Below are 18,973 nucleotides of genomic sequence, written 5' to 3'. Positions count from 1 at the left end.
ATGGGAAATTCTAGACCTAATCTGGGGAGAACCAGACTTAAGTGTGGTAGAGACTGCTAGAGGCTCACCCAATACCTCTTCCCCCCTTGTTGCAGCAGAATCCCTGTGTTGATGGGAGGGTCATGTTTCCGTCTGAAGGGTCACAGTCTCCAGACCCTTGCAGCCAGGTAGCCATGTAGTGTCACCAACCGGGCTGTCTCAGGTTGGGTTCCCAGAAGCACACGCTGTGAAGCAAAGGCCTAAGAGTCAGTTTTTCTGGAAGGTGATTCCAGGAAGGACTTGTATGGAAGTGGGGAAATGAGACAAAGAAGAGAAGAAGCCAAATGCAGAGTATATAAGGGATGAGGTTATTGCTGGGGACAACTGAGGCCCCATCCCACTGGGAACCTCTGCAAGTTGCTCTAGGACAGACCCCGGTTTTCCCACCCAAAGGCAAGAAAGCTTGGGTATTTGTTCACCAAGGGCTGCCCAGCTTTGGTTGAGGCTACCCCTAGGTACCATGAACTCTGGCACTTCTAGCCTCGTCTGTGTCTGGATCTGACCAAGCTCCTGGGGCCACAGGAATGTGTTTGTAAAAGGAGAATCTTTGGTGACTGGGTGATGACTGTCACGGGGATGTGGAAGGGGCAGGCGCAGTGACTGTTATGAAAGTGTCAGATCTTGCAGAGGACTTCCAGAATAGCCTCGCTAAAGAAAGCCTGACTCAGCAGATAGGGGACCTTTTGTTCATGAACTCCCACTTTCCTCTTGTTTTGAGTATAGATTTAATGGCTGGAGCCATCTCATGTCCTTGTGGCAAAGGCCAACAGGGCCATCCAAGACCTCTCTCTGTTCTGACATCTTTTAGTTTAAACAATTTCCTACTGGACATTGTCATATAAGAAAAACCTCTCTTTATAGTTTAGAGCAGCCACTGATGTTTGGGCTTCATGTTACTTGCAGCCTAACTCAGTCTTATTCAATAAATCCTGAATGTTGCGGAATGCGTGAGTTGAAATCTGGGAAGAGGCTGGTGGTGGGGTCAAGAGCACCTTTTGCTTACCGAGATATCCAGCAGGATTAACTATATTCCCGGATGGTAAGCTCCTTGGGGCTGGGTGATGATTGTTTTTACTTATTATTTCATCCTCAGCCTGTTAAGGGGAGGCCTGCAATAATTGTTTCCTGGATACATAAATGGCCAGTGATCCTGGGGGAGGGGAGGGAGCTGTGGATACTCTGGACACAGTTTGGGTTTGTGTTTATGGAATGTCTTTTCACATAGAGGATTATATTTCTCTTCTGCTAGAGAGAGAGGGGTGAGGGAGGGGAGAGAAGAAAAAGCAAATGAGCTAGGATTCAAGTGTTAAAAATTGCATAGTTTAAACTTCCTCTCTCTGAACCGTAGTTTCCTTGTTTGTAAAATGGGGATAATGACCACGGCAAACTGAAGTTTGTTGTAAGGATGAAATGAGAGAATGTTTGACCAGTGCTTAGCAGAGTTCCTGGTGAGGACCTGTAAGGTTCTCAGTAAAGGATACTGCATTATTATCGTTGTCTTTGTACCTGGAACAGGTATAAAGGACAAGGTCCTTATCCCCAGATAGCCAATGATCTGATGGGAGGGACTCACTGTATGATGGGGAAGGATGAATATGATTATTCCTATTTTATGGCTAAGGACATAGACTCTGAGGGGTTATAAAATGCATCCAGGATCAGTGGATGGCTTTGTGGTGGGATCTCGGCCAGCACCGCACAGGAACTCCGGAGGAATGCTAGAAGCCTTAACTTCGGGGGACACCAAAAACCATAAAATACCTAGGAATAAATCTAACCAAAGAGGTTAAAAATCTACACACTGAAAACTGTAGAATGCTTATGAAATAAATTGAAGAAGACACACACAAAAAAAAAAAAAAAATGGAAAAAGATTCCATGCTCCTGGATAGGAAGAACAAATATTGTTAAAATGTCAATACTACCCAAAGTGTTCTACATATTCAGTGCAATACCTACCAAAATAACACCAGCATTCTTCACAGAGCTGGAACAAACAATCCTAAAATTTGTATGGGACCAGAAAAGACCCCGAATAGCCAAAGCGATCCTGAAAAAGAAAACCAAAGCAGGAGGCATCACAATCCCAGACTTCAAGCTGTATTACAAGGCTGTAATCATCAAGACAGTATGGTACTGGCACAAGAACAGACACTCAGATCAATGTAACAGAAAAGAGAACCCAGAAATGGACCCACAAACGTATGGCCAATCATCTTTGACAAAGCAGGAAAGAATATCCAATGGGATAAAGACAGTGGTGCTGGGGGGCGCCTGGGTGGCGCAGTCGGTTGAGCGTCCGACTTCAGCCAGGTCACGATCTCGCGGTCCGGGAGTTCGAGCCCCGCGTCCGGCTCTGGGCTGATGGCTCAGAGCCTGGAGCCTGTTTCAGATTCTGTGTCTCCCTCTCTCTCTGCCCCTCCCCCGTTCATGCTCTGTCTCTCTCTGTCCCAAAAATAAATAAACGTTCAAAAAAAAAATTAAAAAAAAAAAAAGACAGTGGTGCTGGGAAAACAGCGACATGCAGAAAAATGAACCTGAACCCTTTCTTACACCATACACAAAAATAAACTCACAATGGATGAAAGATAAGAAGCCATCAAAATCCTCAAGGAGAAAGCAGGCAAAAACGTCTTTGATCTAGGCCACAGCAACTTCTTACTCAACACGTTTCTGGAGGCAAGGGAAACAAAAGCAAAAATGAACTGTTGGGACCTCATCAAAATAAAAATCTTCTCCACAGCGAAGGAAACAATCAGCAAAACTAAAAGGCAACCGACAGAATGGGAGAAGATATTTGCAAACGACATATCAGATAAAGGGTTAGCATCCAAAATCTATAAAGAACTTCTCAAACGCAACACCCAAAAAACAAATAATCCAGTGAAGAAATGGGCAGAAGACATGAAAAGATATTTTTCCAAAGAAGACATCCAGATGGCCAAAAGACACATGAAAAAATGCTCAACATCACTCATCATCAGGGGAATACAAATCAAAACCACAATGACATACCACCTTACACCTGTCAGAATGGCTAACATTAACAACTCAGGCAACAACAGATGTTGGTGAGGATGGGAAGAAAGAGGATCTCTTTTGCATCGTTGGTTGGAATGCAAGCTGGTGCAGCCACTCTGGAAAACAGTATGGAGGTTCCTCAAAAAACTAAAAATAGAACTACCCTATGACCCAGCAATTGGAATACTAGGTATTTATCCAAGAGATACAGGTATGCTGTTTTGAAGGGGCATAGGCACCCCAATGTTTATAGCAGCACTATCCACAATAACCAAGGTATGGAAAGAGCCCAAATGTCCATTGATGGATGAATGGATAAAGAAGATGTGGTGTGTGTATATATATATATATATATATATATATATATATATATATGGTATATATATATACATACCACATCTTAATACACACACACACACACACACACACACACACACACACACACACAAAATGGAGTATTACTCAGCAATCGAAAATAATGAAATCTTGCCATTTGCAACTACGTGGATGGAACTAGAGGGTATTATGCTAAACGAAATTAGTCAAAGAAAGACAAATATATGACTTCACTCATATGAGGACTCAGGTGAACATAAATGAAGGGAAGCAAAAATAATGTAAAAACGGGGGGGGGGGAGAAAACATAAGAGACTCTTAAATATGGAGAATAAATAGTGGGTTGCTGGAAGGGTTGTGGGAGGGGGGATGGGCTAAATGGGTAAGGGGCATTAAGGAATCTACTCCTGAAATCCTTGTTGCACTATATGTTAACTAACTTGGAGGTCAATTACAAAATAAATAAATTTTAAAAAAAGAACCTTGGGAGAAATTCTGTGATTTGGTCTTGTACCCAGAACCAGCGTTTGACAAGGGTCCCTGTGGGCTCTGTGAGGTGGGCTCCAAGCTCCACCTCACCTCACCCAGTTCCTTCCGAAAACTCCTCCAAAGGCCCTTTCCTGCTCTGAACTTGAAAATGCATTTACTAGAAAGAGCTGAATTGGCATGGAATGACTAAAAGAGGTGCCATTTAGCAGAGTGATGAGTGGAAATGTCTTCCAAATTAGGATGAAGTGTGTTACTTTCCAGAGTTGTCCCTAAGCAAACTTCTTCCAGGACTGTCTCAGGGCTGCTGACCACAGTTATTCCCACCAAGACTGGAGACCATGGTGAACACCGTGGCTGGTCAGACTCTCTGAAGGGGAAAAAGAGTGCCCCTCATCACCTGGCTGGGAGACGTCCCCAAGTGGGTGAGGATGTTTCCAAAGTACTTTTATGGTATTGATGGCATGGTTAAGATTCACTGGGTGTAAATGATGCATCTATTCAAAAGAAGCTCAGGTTCAAAGCACACCTAACCTCCTTGTCAGCAGGATCCTTGTTGAGCATTAGAACTACCGATTCTCAAGTTCTCCATCACAGGCTCTCATGACTTCCACCCTGCTCTCACAGACACAGTGACTTTCCTGAAGGTGGAGGCCTTAGATGGTCACCCTCAGAGGGGTGGACAGGAGTGCAAGAGTGAGAAGTCTTGCTTAGTCTCAGATTTGAGACCCTGGTAATCAACCCAGGCAATGATGGACTTGGGGTTCCTCCCAGCACCCCTCTTTGATAGCTGGATGTCTTAGGGCACAAAGGGAGGATTACCCCCTCCTCCAGCATCTTGTCACCAAAGAGATGGTTCTGCTATGGTGACACATACCCACAGGCATATCTCTACTTCTTGTGAAAGATAAACAAAAATCATCATCGTAAGTCTTGCCATAACCGTGTGAGAGCAGGTGGTGTGACGTGCCATGTTCTTTGCTCCTGGTGTTTCCACCTCGGTCCCTCCTCCATTCTGCTAGCTGTGAGCTCTGTACTCCTAGCCTCAGGGAGAGGATGACTCAGCAGAAACTCTGAGAGAAATGAGTGTCAGCTTTTGGCTTTCGAGTTTCAAAAGCTTAGGCCCCCTGGGCATGAGAGAGACTGACAGCATAAATAATACATGTGGGAGAAGAGTGGGAGAAGAGTTCAGGGGGAAAAGGGAAGCTTCTGGACCTGGAGGGTCCAGAAGGGGGGATTTCTAGGCTGGGGGAAGGGAGAGAGGTGGAGGGGTTGTAATAAAGGAGAAGGGACTCAGCTTCTAGACCCTGCCCAGTCCCCCATGAAGGAAGCACTTGGGTCATCAGCTGGGGATGCCCAGTGAGGCTCCACCAGCCCCTCGATACACTGCAGTCTCTTCTTGTGGTCGCCTGACACCATAGACAGAGGAGCTACAGAGGTGGTTCTTCCTGTGAATGGCTACTGAGGTCCCTTTTGGGGTAGTCAGCACACTGGCTCACAGGGGCACCTCCAACAGTGTCCTAAGACCTTGGGTTCTGGCACCTTCCATCATCCCAGGTGGATGCTACCATTTCAATATAAACTGTAGGGGTGGGTTGGGGGCTGGACACCCGTTGGGGATAATAGTGATGGAAGAGACAGAGCACCCTCATTACTACCCATCAAGAGGCACCTGTTGAGGCAGGACAGGGTGAACACTTGGATAAGAAGGGCTGTGGGTTTACGCACATCTCGTAGGATCAGCTGTAACTGCATCATTTCTGTCCCTCCTTGGAGAGCTTAACTGGGTACAAATGTGAGAGAGAAGCCCCCTCTTCCTTCCTCCCTTGCACAAGCTCCGGGGACTTGGTCTGTTTCCTCAGCTCTGCTAACTGGCCCCTGGGGACACTCCTCCTCAACCAGGCGGCCCCAGGGGCGGAGTCTCCCAACTGCCCCCTGCCTCGCCCTGGCCCCCATCCCCCACACACGTCCACAGGCCTTTTCATTTAAAGAGTTCATTGCTGCAGGAAACAGATGGGAGTAACAAAAATAATAAACAGTGAGAATTTCAAAGGTTCCGGAAACTTCGAGTCATGGTCTCAGGACTGCAGTTAAAGACTTCCTTCTGAGATGATTCCTGAAAGCGATTGCAGCCACTGTTTATTTGAGCTTCTGGGATGGCCAGGCAGGTAGTGGCAGTGTTGAGAATTGTCAGCAACGGGCCCGGACTGTAATCCTCACAGCGGTCCTGTGGAGGGAGGGTGTTGTTACCACCGGTTTACAGATGTGAAAATTGAGTTCGGAGAGCAGGACTGGGCCTCATGATTTATGGGGGCCCAGTGCAAAATGAAAATACAGTGCCCTTGTTCAGAAAGGATTAAGAATTTCAAGATGGGAGTAGCAGCATGGGGCACGCTCAGGGCCCTTCTGAGCATGGGCCTGTGTGACTACACAGGACCCAGACCCCGTCAGAGGGAGGAGTCAGCTTGTCCAGTGACACCCAATGGGTGAGAGGTAAACCCAGGTTTCAGTATAAGGTCTAGGGCAGCCTTGAACCGAATTTGGCTGCCTTGTGTTTACCTGCAGGTGCCCCGACTCTCTCCTTCCCACTGACCACAGCTGGTGACATCTTGGCTGTGACGCTTATTTCTATGACTTACAAAGAATAGCGAAAAGCAGAGCATGACTTCAAGACACCAACACTACACAAATCCTGATGTTGTTTCAAGAAGCCCTTTGGCTTTTGCTACATGGGAGCCGAAAGACGAGTGGGCATTGCCCTATCCTTAGCCTTCTCCATTCAATTAACTTGACATGTAAACATTTTTGAGACAGATGATTCTCATTTTCAGTGCAGTTTGAAAGTCCCTAGGGGCAGGAAGAATACTCAGGCCTCCCTCACTTCAGAAGTGGTGTCTTCGCTCCAATTTATGTGGACTTTATTTTAAGGGATGGCAGAGGGCTTAGCCCATACGAAGCCTCTCCAGAGGGAGCTGGATAATATAGGGTTTTCCATACACGTTGGATGCAGTAGCCTAAAACATGTTTATGTGAGTATTTTTGTGTGTTTTATTCTATTATCATAGTTGTTCTCAGTGGAGAGTGCCACTTTACCCCCCCAGGGGACCTTTGGCAGTGTCTGGGGACATTTTTGTTGTCTTGGCTGGATATGGAGAGCTGCTCAATGTCCTGCAATGCGCGGGGCAGTCCTCTTATGGCAAAGAATGATCCAGTCCCAAATGTCCATAGTGTTGAGAAGCCCTGACCAGATATCAAAAGTCATTTTGGTTTTTTCAAGTAATGAAATAGACCTTTAGCACTGGAACCCCACTTAGGAAAAATCTACGCTTAGGAAATGAAGTTTGTTTGTTTGTTTTTTTAATAAAGTTTATTTATTTTGAGAGAGAGAGTGCAAGCTGAGGAGGGGCAGAGAGAGGGAGACAGAGAATCCCGAGGAGACGCCACACTCATAGTGCAGAGCCTGAGGAGGGGCTCGAACCCATGAACTGAGGGATCTTGACCTGAGCGGACACCAAGAGGTCGATGCTTCACTGACAGAACCACGCAGGCACCCCCAGGAAAAGAAGTTTGGAGAGACGGCAACTGAATTTGTGACCGCTGTATAAGAACTAACTGGGCTTCAAATCAGAGGTCACTTGAACTTCAGATAAGTGTCCAAATGACCCCGAGAAGTTTGACCTGTTACCCTCATTTGGTTGATGGATGGAGAAACTGAGCCTCGGAGAAGAGAAGTAATTAGGGAAGGGCTTCATGGAGGGGGGATCGTACAGAGATGCCTTTGCAGAGCCAGGCACAACCAGGGGATTTCTTTAGCCTTAAGAGACCCACTTTTGCCTCTTAGCACTGCACCTGCTCTGGTTATCCCAGCTGGTTGGACACCCACTTCTCCGCCTCTGGCTCAAATATCCCCTTCCCTGCATTTGCTCACATTGGCTCCTGGTTTCCTTGCCTTACATCCACCCCATACTGGACTTCGAGGGAACTACTCTCCTAGGATCTTGGGATACACTGGCCCCAGTCTCAGAGCCTAGGAATGGGGCAGGGAAACCCCAGGCCACAGCGATTGATTTGGGAGAGTCTCATGACCCAATCGGAGCCAGTGAGAAGCTATGAGAGGCTTGCTGTCTTATGGCTACCCCAGGTGAACTAAGGGGCTGCCACATAAAATACAGGAGGTGCAGTTAATTTTGAATTTCAGACAAGCAATGAATAAAAAAAAACAAAAACTGTGAAGTTTGTCTCACTAAATATTTGGGACACACTTACACTGAAAAGAATTAGTGGGGCACACTTATGCTATAAAAGCATTTATTGTTTATCTTAAATTCAAACCAAACTGACATCCTGTGTTTCTATTTGCTAAATTTGGCAATCCATCAGAGGAAGTTAAAGAGGACAGATGGCTCCTGGTGACATCATCTGAGTCCTGAATCAACTGTACCTGAAGCCAAACTACCCAGGCACTTATAGCTGAATGACTGTTAAGGAATTTTCTGGACCTTCTCAAAACCTTGGCCTTAGTAACCTTGGAAAGAGAGCCTCCTAAGGGTGTCCTAGACTTCCTCCTGTCATCCACAGTGCTCACTGTCCAGGACAATAGAGGCTTGTTGAATCACAAGGCTCTGGGCCTCAGTCCCTGGTAATAACTACCTTTATTGTTTTGAGCATCCACAGTGTGCCGGACGCTGTACTGGAGCCTTAACCTCAGTAACTTCCCACCCTTCAGATGTATTTGAGATCGGTAATATCATACCCATGTCACAGACGAGAAAACAGAGGTCTACAAAGTCGACATCCTTTAGAGCACAGGCTGGAAACTTGAGAAATGGAGAATGTGGAGCAGGCCCTCATGCCCCCAGCGCAGTGCCCCTTCCTTTCCAGGTTGCCATCTTCCGGCCCCCACGTCCTGCCTGCCAGTCGCCCCCTTGGACAGCCCCAGGGTCATTCACGACCCTGCCTTCCTCTCTCGGCCCCAGAGGACCCCCTTTAGCTGCCCACCTCCTGCTTGAAACAAGCCACTGAACATGTGGAAGCCCTAGGAGGCCTTTTCTTTGACGACCTTTGCTTCAAGGGCTCATGGAAATTCTTGCCCCGACTGCTGACTGCTGTTGAAGCAAGCAGCCCAGGTACACAGGCCTCAGGAGGCCAGACGGCTGGCAACATCTGCTTCCAATTACCCTGGGGAGGGACTTCACTGCCAGCCCCCGGTAACAGGAGCCCCTGGCCTCTGATTTATGGCCCATTTGGAATGAAGCCTCGGGAGCAATTACTTGCTGGATGGAGCCAGGCGAGGGGCCGAGAGCTTTGCAAAGCAAAAAGCAGATCTGACTGGCTCTGCTCCCTCCCCAGACAGATAAGAATCATCTAGTGAGTACTATCTTATTTATTTAAATTACCAAACTTTTATGGACCTGCCTGCGTGCCAGGCACTATTCTGAGAGCTTCATGAATATTCACTCCATTAAGCCTCCTCTGAGGGAGATGCTATTATCATCCCATTTTACGGGTGAGAAACTGAGGCCCCCAGAGGCGTCATAACTTGCCGCACTCACACAGCCAGGGCCATGCGCTCCGCTGGGATTTGAATCCAGGCACCAGGATCCGTGGAGAACATCAGGCTGCCTTGTGAATGAATCATCTTTCAAGCACGAATACAGGGCCACCAGACTGGCCGCTCAGAAACCCCAGGGGCTTCGATCCACAGAGTGAAAGCCAGAGTGCTTCATCTGTGAGGGCCAACTTGACCTGCCTGCCTTTTCTCTTCTTGCTCAGCCTGCTGCAGCCGCCCGCCCCTTCTTCCTTCTTCTGTTTGTTGGCTTGTTTCTTTTCTTTTTAACAGCTTTATTGAGATATAATTAACATACCATAAAACTCACCCACTGAAAGTGTGCAGTTCAGTGGTTGTTATCTGTTTTCACAGAGTTGTGCAATTATCATCAGTCTAATTGTAGAATATTTTTATCATCCCTCAGAGAAACTGCATCCCCATTACCAGCCCCTCTCACCGCACCCCCCCACCCCGGGGCCCCGCCCCCGCACTTCTCGCCAGCCCTAGGCAGCCACGGATCCACATTCTGTCTGCACAGGTTTGTCTACTCTGGGTATTTCATATACATGGAATACTACCATCCGTGTCTGTCTGGCTTCTTGCACACAATTCCAGATTCATCTAGCTTGTATCATCGGTACCTCGTTCCTTTTTTGTGGCCGAATAATATTCTGACGGATGGCTATAGCCCGTTTCCTGCGTCTATTCATCAGTTGGCCAACGCAGGGTTGCTCCCACTTTTTGGCTTATGAATAACGCCGCTGCGAATATACGTGTAGTCTGTGTGGACCATTCTGGTTTCCCGACATGCTGAGCATGCTCTCCCTGCAGAGCCTTCGTCCTTGGTGTTCCCTCTCCTCCAGATCTTCCTGGGACTTGTCCCCCTCACTGCACATCTCTGCTCACATATAACCTCATGTGATCCTCCCTGACCACCCTCCCCGCGCATGGTCCCCTCTTCCCCGTATTTTACCTTGTCCCAACCAGAAATCACTTTTATTCTTACCTGAATACCTGATTTCTCTCTGCCTGCTCTCCTTGCATGGAAGCTCCCTGGCCAAGGGTCTTTCTTGTTCCCTGCTGGACCCGCAGTGATGGGCACACCGGCAGCGCTCAGACAGTGTGCGTGTCGCTGATGACAGGAAGCACCCGTGACACTTTCCATGCCAGCACCGGCCAGGGGGACTCTGGTAACTGGGGCTGCTCTGATCACTGCTACACTGGGAGCATCCCCACTTGGCCTAACTTCTTCACAAGGAAGCAGGGGAGACAGAGTAAACCAGTAACCTACCAGGGTGCTGTGTGGAAGAATGGTAGGGCCTTTCAGAGTGGGTGCTCAGACTGGAAACATATGGAGATGTTACTCCTTAAGAGCTCTGTGATGTGAGCAGTTCATTTTCTTTTTCTGTGCCTCAGTTTCCCCAACTGTCAAAGAGAACATTTCTTTACTGGCTGGTTGTGAGGGTTGTGTTAGTCAGCATTCTCAAGACAAACGGAACCAGCTAAATAGATAAGAGTTAGGATAAGAACATGACTCAAGTGGTGGTGGAGGCTGAGGAGACCCAGGGGTCTGTGTCTGCCGGGGACCCAGGAGAAGGGGGGCTGTTCTGAGAACTGGAGGGCAGACGGTGCGAGTCTCTCGTCGAGGACTCAGATCTCAAGGAGTCCCAAATGCCCCCTTCCTCGGTCTTTATGTTCCATTCTGGCCTTCAAGGGATTGGCAGAGGCCCACCCACCCTGGGAGGGCAAGCCGCTTTACTAGGTCCTCTGGTTTTATTATTTTTTTATTTTTTATTTTTTTATTTTTAAATGTTTATTTATTTTTGAGAGAGACAGAGCATGAGCAGGGGAGGGGCAGAGAGAGAAAGGGAGACACAGAATCTGAAGCAGGCTCCAGGCCCCAAGCTGTCAGCACAGAGCCCGACGTGGGGCTCGAACTCACGAACCGTGAGATCATGACCTGAGCCAAAGTTGGACGCTCAACCGACTGAGCCACCCAGGCGCCCCTAGGTCCTCTGGTTTTACATGCAATCTCTTCTGGAAACACCCTCACAGACCTGCCCAGAAATAGTTTAATCTCCGCACCCCACATCCCAATCATACTGACCCAGAAAGTTAACTACCACAAAGCTAATGGGAAGTGATGTGAGTGAAATGCTCAGTGTATGTTGGCTACCTGTATGTGGAGAAATAAAACCATCAGGAGGGCAGAGGCAGTGAGGAGGATGCAGGAAGACAAGGTGGGAGGGAATCAGTGAAGGCTTTCTGGAAGAGGTGGCATGTAAGCTCGAGGAAGTAGGGGGTAGCCCAAGGCATACGACATCCCTCCTCCTGCCGAGGCAGACAGTTTCTAGCCAGACATCCCACCAGCTTGGCCTCCCTGCAGGCAAGTCTGACACCTGGGGGAAGATTCTCAGCAGAAGAGGTGACAGGACATGGTGGTTAAGCCCAGAGCTCAGGTCAGACCAGGTCACTGGGTATTCAAATCCCCTGGCTTCCCAGCTGCCTACCTGGGTGTCCTACCTGGGTGTCCCTGGCCATCATGCTGAACCTCTCTGAGCCTCCACATCCTCACCCATAAATAGGGATGGTGGTCATGGCACAAGAGTGTCGTGAGAATATTCAGCCAGGGAATGCACGGAGGCACGTAGCACATGGTCAGTGTCAGGGTGAGCCTTGGCCAAAACCCTCTTGAGCCTCAGTTCTGTTGCTTCCACTTCAGAGCAACAGTAAAGCAGGCAACTGGTCTTGAACCCCGGGCTTTCTACTTAAAGAGCTGGAGCAGAGACTAGGAGGATGGAGTCTAGTTCATTCAGCTCTGAGCCTGCTGTGTGGTCCTGGGAAAGTGAACCACCCCTGCTGAGCCTGGGGCGGGGGAAACTGCAGCGGCGGGTGCAGGGGAAATGAGATAAAGGTGGTCCAGCCCTTGCTGTCTGCCGCCTCCCTGGGAATCCCTAGGAGCCTCCCCCAGCCCCTTCTCCACCCCCATCCCTCTCGCAGAGCTTAATTGGGCAGCTGCAGTCACTTGGCATTTAACCTTCTCCCCATCTGCCCTCCAGGGAAAGAATTAACGCTAATCCCCGAGCTGCTTCCCCCGCCGCCAGGGAAGTGTGTGAGTGCAGAGAGCAGGGAGCCAGCTCCGGCGGGCCTCCAGAGTAGCCCAGCGACCTGCCCCTCCTGTTCCGACCAGTGGGGGGCCAGACCCCCAAGCCAGTGAGTCACCCTCTTTCCACCCCATCTAGCCTGGCACTGCCCGGTGGAAATCCGACGGAGCCACCTGAGGCATTTTCAATTTTTGAGCAGCCACGTTCAAAAAGAAAAAGAAATAGATGAAGTTTTAATAACACACTCTACTTAACCCAATATATCCCCCAAATATGATCGTTTCAACGTAAAACCAATACGCACAGTTATTGGCCAGATACTTTACATTCTTCTGAGCATACTAAACCTTCCAAATGCAGAGTGCGTTTTACACTTTTACAGCGCTTTTCAATTTGGATACTAAATTTTCATGGGAATACTTGATCTGGGTTTAGATTTTATAAAACGTATAGTTGGAAATGTACATTCACCTCCTCAGGTTGCTCCAGACCGACAGAAAAGTTTTCCAGTAACGACTGAGTATCTCTTTTTCCATTTAAATGTAAATTAATTAAAATGATAAAACATGAACAATTCAGCTCCTCCTCGGTCACAGTAATCACCCTGCGAGGGCTCCCTGTGGCTGCTGGTTGTGGTACTGGGGGGGGGGGGGGGGGCAGGGCTCTGGTCTCTGAGGCGAGTTCCTTCAGCCCTTCCTCAGCTGGCCTCCCTGGAAGGTGTGTGGGGGGCAGGTAGCACGCGAAGAGGTGGGAACTCTGCCTCCACTTTGCTGTGTGACCTTGAGTAAGTCTCTGGGCCTCTCCAGGCCTTTCTTTCCCCAGCTATCAAAACTTCCCGTTCCAAGAAACCAAGGGCTTGCAACTCACCTCGGTCTGTTCTAGGCTCTGGAAGTGTGCAGTCACTGCTGGGAAGAGAAACAAAGCAGGAAGAAGGGAGGAGGGCTGTTATTTTAGATCAAGGGGACAGAGGCCACTCGGTCTTCCGGGCTGACCAGTCACTCCCTAACATCCCTTGCAGCTTGATCAAGGACCTATCCCGTGCTTGGCTTATGCCGGGGCGTGGGAGGCCCTAAAACAGAGGGTGGTGAGCAGGCGGCTGTGGGGCGGGTCCTGGCTCACATTTGCCCCGCAGCAAGAAGGGGTTGGGCACCTGAGCTGGCAAGCATAGCCTGCCAGGCAGGTGTGTCCCCCAGACTGGGAGCCAGTGAATCACAGCTGCTGGGCTGAGCCTGGCCTGTGCCAAGGACCACGGTCTGGAGGAACATCTGGACCCCAGCCTGTCTTGAGCATTTAGCTCCTTTCCTTCTGTCATCTTTCCCCCTTTATTTTCTGTCTCAGCGTCATTCTTTTCTTTCTCTCTCTTCTCCCACGCCCCTTACTTCCCCTCCATCCACCCACCCCGTATTTACGGAGGGCTTATTCTGTGACAGACACTATGGTAAGCTCTGGGGACGCTGCGCTAAGACGCTCTGGTCCTCAAGGAAAAACTGAGGTGTCACCGTAAACAAAACTACAGTATCAGCTTAGGAAAGAGATGTGTGCTCTTCGAGGAGAACACCGAGGTGCACTGGAGGAATTCGATCCTTTTTTACCTGGAAAGATACTTAGAATTAAAAGCCAAACAACTGGGGAACTATTTGCACCCTCTGGGATGCCTAAGGAGCCCACATCCATGCACACAGCACGCTGTTCAAGGCTACTCCCTTCATGGCTGAGCCTGCTCTATTTTCTTTCTTCTTTTTCTTTTTGTTGGCTCATCTTCTATTCCACACAAAATAATAGTACGGAATGAGGAGATGAGGGCACTAACTTCCTGACTCAGTGATTACAACATGAGGTCAATCAAGAATAAAAATGTCATGGAATCAATTCATGCATCCGTCTGTCGACAATTTATTAAGCATCTACCGCCTTTTCAGGTTGAAGCTCCAGCAGGGAACAAGACAGAATTCCTGATCTCAGGGATTTTGTGTCCAGTGTGGGTAACAGGCAGGACATTAAAAAAAAGGCTCTTTGGGGGCACCTCAGTGGTTCAGTAGAGCCTGCTTCGGATCCTCTGTCCCTCTCTCTCTCTGCCCTTCCCCTGCTCTCATGCTCTCTCTCTCTCAAAAGTAAATAAACACTTAAAAAAAAAGGCCCTTTGAGGTGACGAGTGTGAACAGGCAGGATAGTTGCTGGGGAGACTCGTGGAGGTCACCACAGTGTAAACCATTGAGGGTGGGAAAGGACGTTGCTAAATGTGATAGCTAAGGAGAGCCTTGAAGCATGAGGAATGGTGAGCTAGGAAAAAAGGGAGGAGAAATTGTTCCAGGCAGAGGGCACTGCTTGGAAAAGTTTAGACCTTGATACACACACACATACACAGTGTGGACACAAAGTAGGTCCATTTTGTAGAAGTCTGGATCAGGGAATCCCAAAAGATCGGGCTGAAGAGGTAAACGGGTCAGATTACAAAGGATGCAGTAAACTATGCCAAGGAGATTGGACATTTTTCGAAGATCAATAGGAAGCCTTTGAAGAATTAGAAGCCTGAGAGTAAGGTTCAAGTGTGTGTTTTAAATTTTTTTTTTTCAACGTTTATTTATTTTTGGGACAGAGAGAGACAGAGCATGAACGGGGGAGGGGCAGAGAGGGAGACACAGAATCGGAAACAGGCTCCAGGCTCTGAGCCATCAGCCCAGAGCCTGACGCGGGGCTCGAACTCACGGACCGCGAGATCGTGACCTGGCTGAAGTCGGACGCTTAACCGACTGCACCACCCAGGCGCCCCAAGTGTGTGTTTTAGAAAGATTACATTGTCGGGGCGCCTGGGTGGCGCAGTCGGTTAAGTGTCCGACTTCAGCCAGGTCACGATCTCACGGTCCCTGAGTTCGAGCCCCGCGTCAGGCTCTGGGCTGATGGCTCAGAGCCTGGAGCCTGTTTCCGATTCTGTGTCTCCCTCTCTCTCTGCCCCACCCCCGTTCATGCTCTGTCTCTCTCTGTCCCAAAAATAAATAAACGTTGAAAAAAAAATTTTTAAAAAGAAAGATTACATTGGCTACAACCTGAATAATGGAGGGAGAAGCTGCAGCCAGAGAGACCAGTTAAGGGGCTGTTGCCAAAATCCAGGGGGTACTGATAGTGGCTTAAAATAGGCAAACGGCAGTGGGGATGGAGAGACATGATGGAGGTCAAGGTCAAGATCAAGGTGAAGGCCACAGAAACTGCTTATGAGGGGAAGGAGGAATCAAGGATGACCCCAACTTTGTGGCTTCAGCAATTGCAGGGGCTGATGGGGCTCTTAGGCAATGGGAATGCTGGACGGGAACAGCTTGGGAGGAAGAAGTTTGGATGTTCAGCTTCAGGTTGGATGATGAGTTTGGGATCCTTGTGAATCGCACAGTGGAGGCATTCACGAGGCAGGTGAATCGGCTGCAGATCTGGAAATGGGAGGTACAGGGTGACTGACAAGACTGAAGCTGGGAGAAGCTGCAGAAATTCAGGGAGACTATATCATATATAGCTTTCCCCAAGAAGGAACCAAATACACTGGGTTGGTTGGTTGGATCAACTCCTGGGTTCTTGGGCCTGCCCCTCACTGGCTGGGTGAATTTTTCCCAGCCACATCTCCTCTCTGGGCCTCAGTTTCCCCCATCTATGAAACGCTGGAGCTTGGAGAAAATCATTGACCACCTTCTGTCCCACAGGAAGCACCCTCAGAGTTCCTAGGAAGTCCTTCAGTGGTCGAGGCATCAGCTGAGGTGGCACTGGGCGGCTGTGGCTTGGGACGGTCACCTCAGCTTCAAGCACAGTAGTTCCATCACATTTTGGCAATTTGACCTTCTAACTGTTTTGACTTGGAGAAAGGGCTCCATGACCCAAAAAAAGTTGATGAGAGGATGACCTCTCATGTGCCATCTGGCAGAGGGTAGAGCCACACCCAGCGGGGAGTTTCTCTGATGCCAGAAAGAACGACGTCTCCACGAGTTGGAGGAAGTTCACAGCAACCACCGACCTTACAGCACCTTTTGGTGCGTGCTCCCGATTCAGGGGACGCTCATGATCACTGTGTTCACGGGGTCCCAGTGGACTCGTGTGGAGAGTTAGCATCACTAGCCCAAGTAGTCCAGGGATGACAAATGAGATTCAGTTCTGGTGACACTTGCAATTGATGGGAAGGTTGCCTGGAGCTGCACCGAGGAGGATTCTGAGGCCACATCTCAGTGAGGATAAAGTGCTGTGATTGATTGACAATGTCTGCCCTGGGCAGCAGATAAGTGGTAGCGGTATGTGGGCCGTGTATCTGCTAGCTTTGATCTAATCTTTGTTCTTAACAAGGACATGAACTTTTCATCCCCGTCATAGTCCCTGGCCGCTCTATTGTGCTTTCTCTTCTTTCTCCTCCTCTCACCGTGGAGCACTTCAAAGGTTCATCCTGGCCCACTTCCCAGTGGACCAGTCACTTCAGGAAATAAATGGGCTGCTCTCTGGAGGAAGCCAGATCACTCAATGAGTTCCCATTTCTCCAGAATTAGATGGTTAGTCATGCTGACCAGGGGCAGTAGGTAGGCTCGTGGCCAGGGAAGCACAATGCCTCTCTGCTGAAACCCAGGGTGTGGGCCTGGTTTCTGGAGACATTCAAGGCCATGTTCAGGAGGCTCTTGAGGCACCCCTCGAGCCTGCTTGCTGTATTGTAACGGGGGCCTGCCAGCAGGAATAGTGAGGGTGGAGGCGGGAGAAATAACGGGGGACTCGACTTCATCCCGGGACGTTTCAGATCTGCCTGTTATCTTTCATGTTTTAAAAAAGTAATTTCCATTACTTAAGTAAACCGTGTTTGCTGTAGAAAAGCTGAACCCATGGCTAAGCAAAAAGAAAGAAAAATGACCTACCTTCCCAATACCTAGAAAAAAGCATTATTTCAACAAGTTGGTGTGTGTCTTTCTAGATCTTAGCAGCTCTAGCACCAGTCCATCAGAGGGGACAGTGGCTATAGCCCTGGGGTGGGTGGGGGCCCCTTCCTGTTTCAGACAGTAACTCTCCAGCTGCTGGATCGTGGCATGGGGCCAGGGCACAGGTGTGATGGCACACATGGGGTTCGGGAGGTAACTTCCATCACCCATACTTATATTTTTAACGACCTGAGCTGGTCCTTTATGGACGATTGTCAGTGTCCACCCCCTTTCTCTGAGGGTGTCACTGGATGCATTGGCTGGATATGGGCCTGAGCTTAGGAATAAAGTTGGTGGGTAGAGTTAAGAGGACTTACTTCCCAGCCAACATTTCTATCTGCAATTTGGAACTTTGCTGCTTCTGGAAAGCAACTGGGCCACAACTCTTTATCTTCTTTAACTAGCAGCCCTCTCCCTGTGCTCCCTCCTCCGCCCCACCCAGGGACCAAGGACTTTCCTGGAAGTAAAGACTCTAGGATTCTGGCCTTCACCTTGGGTTTCAAAGGTGAACACAAACCTTTCTGGTTTGGCTGACTTCAGTCAAGGTCAGACATAAAGGACCACAGAATTTTAGAGCAGACACTTATAAGGGAAAGGTCAGCCTGGATAGGAGCCAGGACTTGGCACCTGTACCCGGGGAGAGTGGGAAGCAAGGGATCATTCTGGGTATGGTTTGAGGCTGAGACTAGAATCCTGATGACGCCACCCTGGCTGAGTGGGCACCCTTCTCTTTAAAGGTTCTAATGCTTTGAGGCTCAGGTAGCATTGCTGTAGGGCTTTCTCAACGGCAGGAGCCTTTGTACTCCAATCTGAAGGGATAGGGAGGCCTCCCAGATGAGGGACCCAGGCAGCAATGACAGATCTCACACGTGATCAGATCAAGGAGGGACACAGAAAGGCAGAACCCCCAGCAGCCGCAGGGTCCAGTCTCCCAGACTGGCGCTCTCCTCTACCAGCTAGCAGAGAGGCTCCGGACTTAGTTCACAAGTAGTTTAACTTAGTGGTTCAGAGCACAGATTCTAGAAAGACTACTTGGGCCTCCATCCCATCTTGAGCACTTATTAGCTATGTGACTTTGGGCAAGTAATGTAACCTCTCTGTGCGTCAGTTTTCTCATTTATAAAGTAGGGGATACACAGTACCTATGTTAGAGTCATTATGAGAATTAAATGAATTAACATAGGTAAAATTATATATAACTGTTACAAGTAATTGCTGACACACACAAAATGGCATTTGAGAAGGAGAAATGCTAGAAGTTCTCGTTCGTTTGGAAGGTGTGTCCTTGACCTATTGTGCTTTAGGGAAGTGGTTCTCAGACTTCCTTCTGCATCAGAATCACCTGGAAGCCGTGTTAAAACAGTGCTGAGCCCCACCCCCGGTAGGTAGGTCTGGACCTGGGCTGAGAATCTGCATTTCTCACCAGCTCCTGGGCCGGGGGGCATGCTGGAACTCCACACAACATGCGTGGAACAGCACTGGTTTTGAACTCTTAGAGCACACTTCCT

At 48.9% G+C, this 18,973-nt stretch overlaps 1 long non-coding RNA gene across 1 annotated transcript; it reads right to left on the bottom strand.

Moving 5' to 3' along the window:
• Positions 1-5,860: 5,860 nt before the first annotated feature.
• LOC125160441 (uncharacterized) lies at positions 5,861-13,558 on the bottom strand. Its single transcript, XR_007150252.1, has 2 exons — positions 13,402-13,558; positions 5,861-6,109 (listed from the first exon to the last, which is right to left on the bottom strand). It is a non-coding gene; the product is annotated as an uncharacterized LOC125160441 (long non-coding RNA).
• Between the last annotated feature and the right edge of the window lie 5,415 nt (positions 13,559-18,973).

The sequence above is a fragment of the Prionailurus viverrinus genome, chromosome A2, assembly GCF_022837055.1.
Source record: "Prionailurus viverrinus isolate Anna chromosome A2, UM_Priviv_1.0, whole genome shotgun sequence".
Taxonomy (NCBI): Eukaryota; Metazoa; Chordata; class Mammalia; order Carnivora; family Felidae; genus Prionailurus; species Prionailurus viverrinus.
Note: the sequence above shows the minus strand (reverse complement) of the source record. Positions and strands in the feature narration are given on the sequence as shown.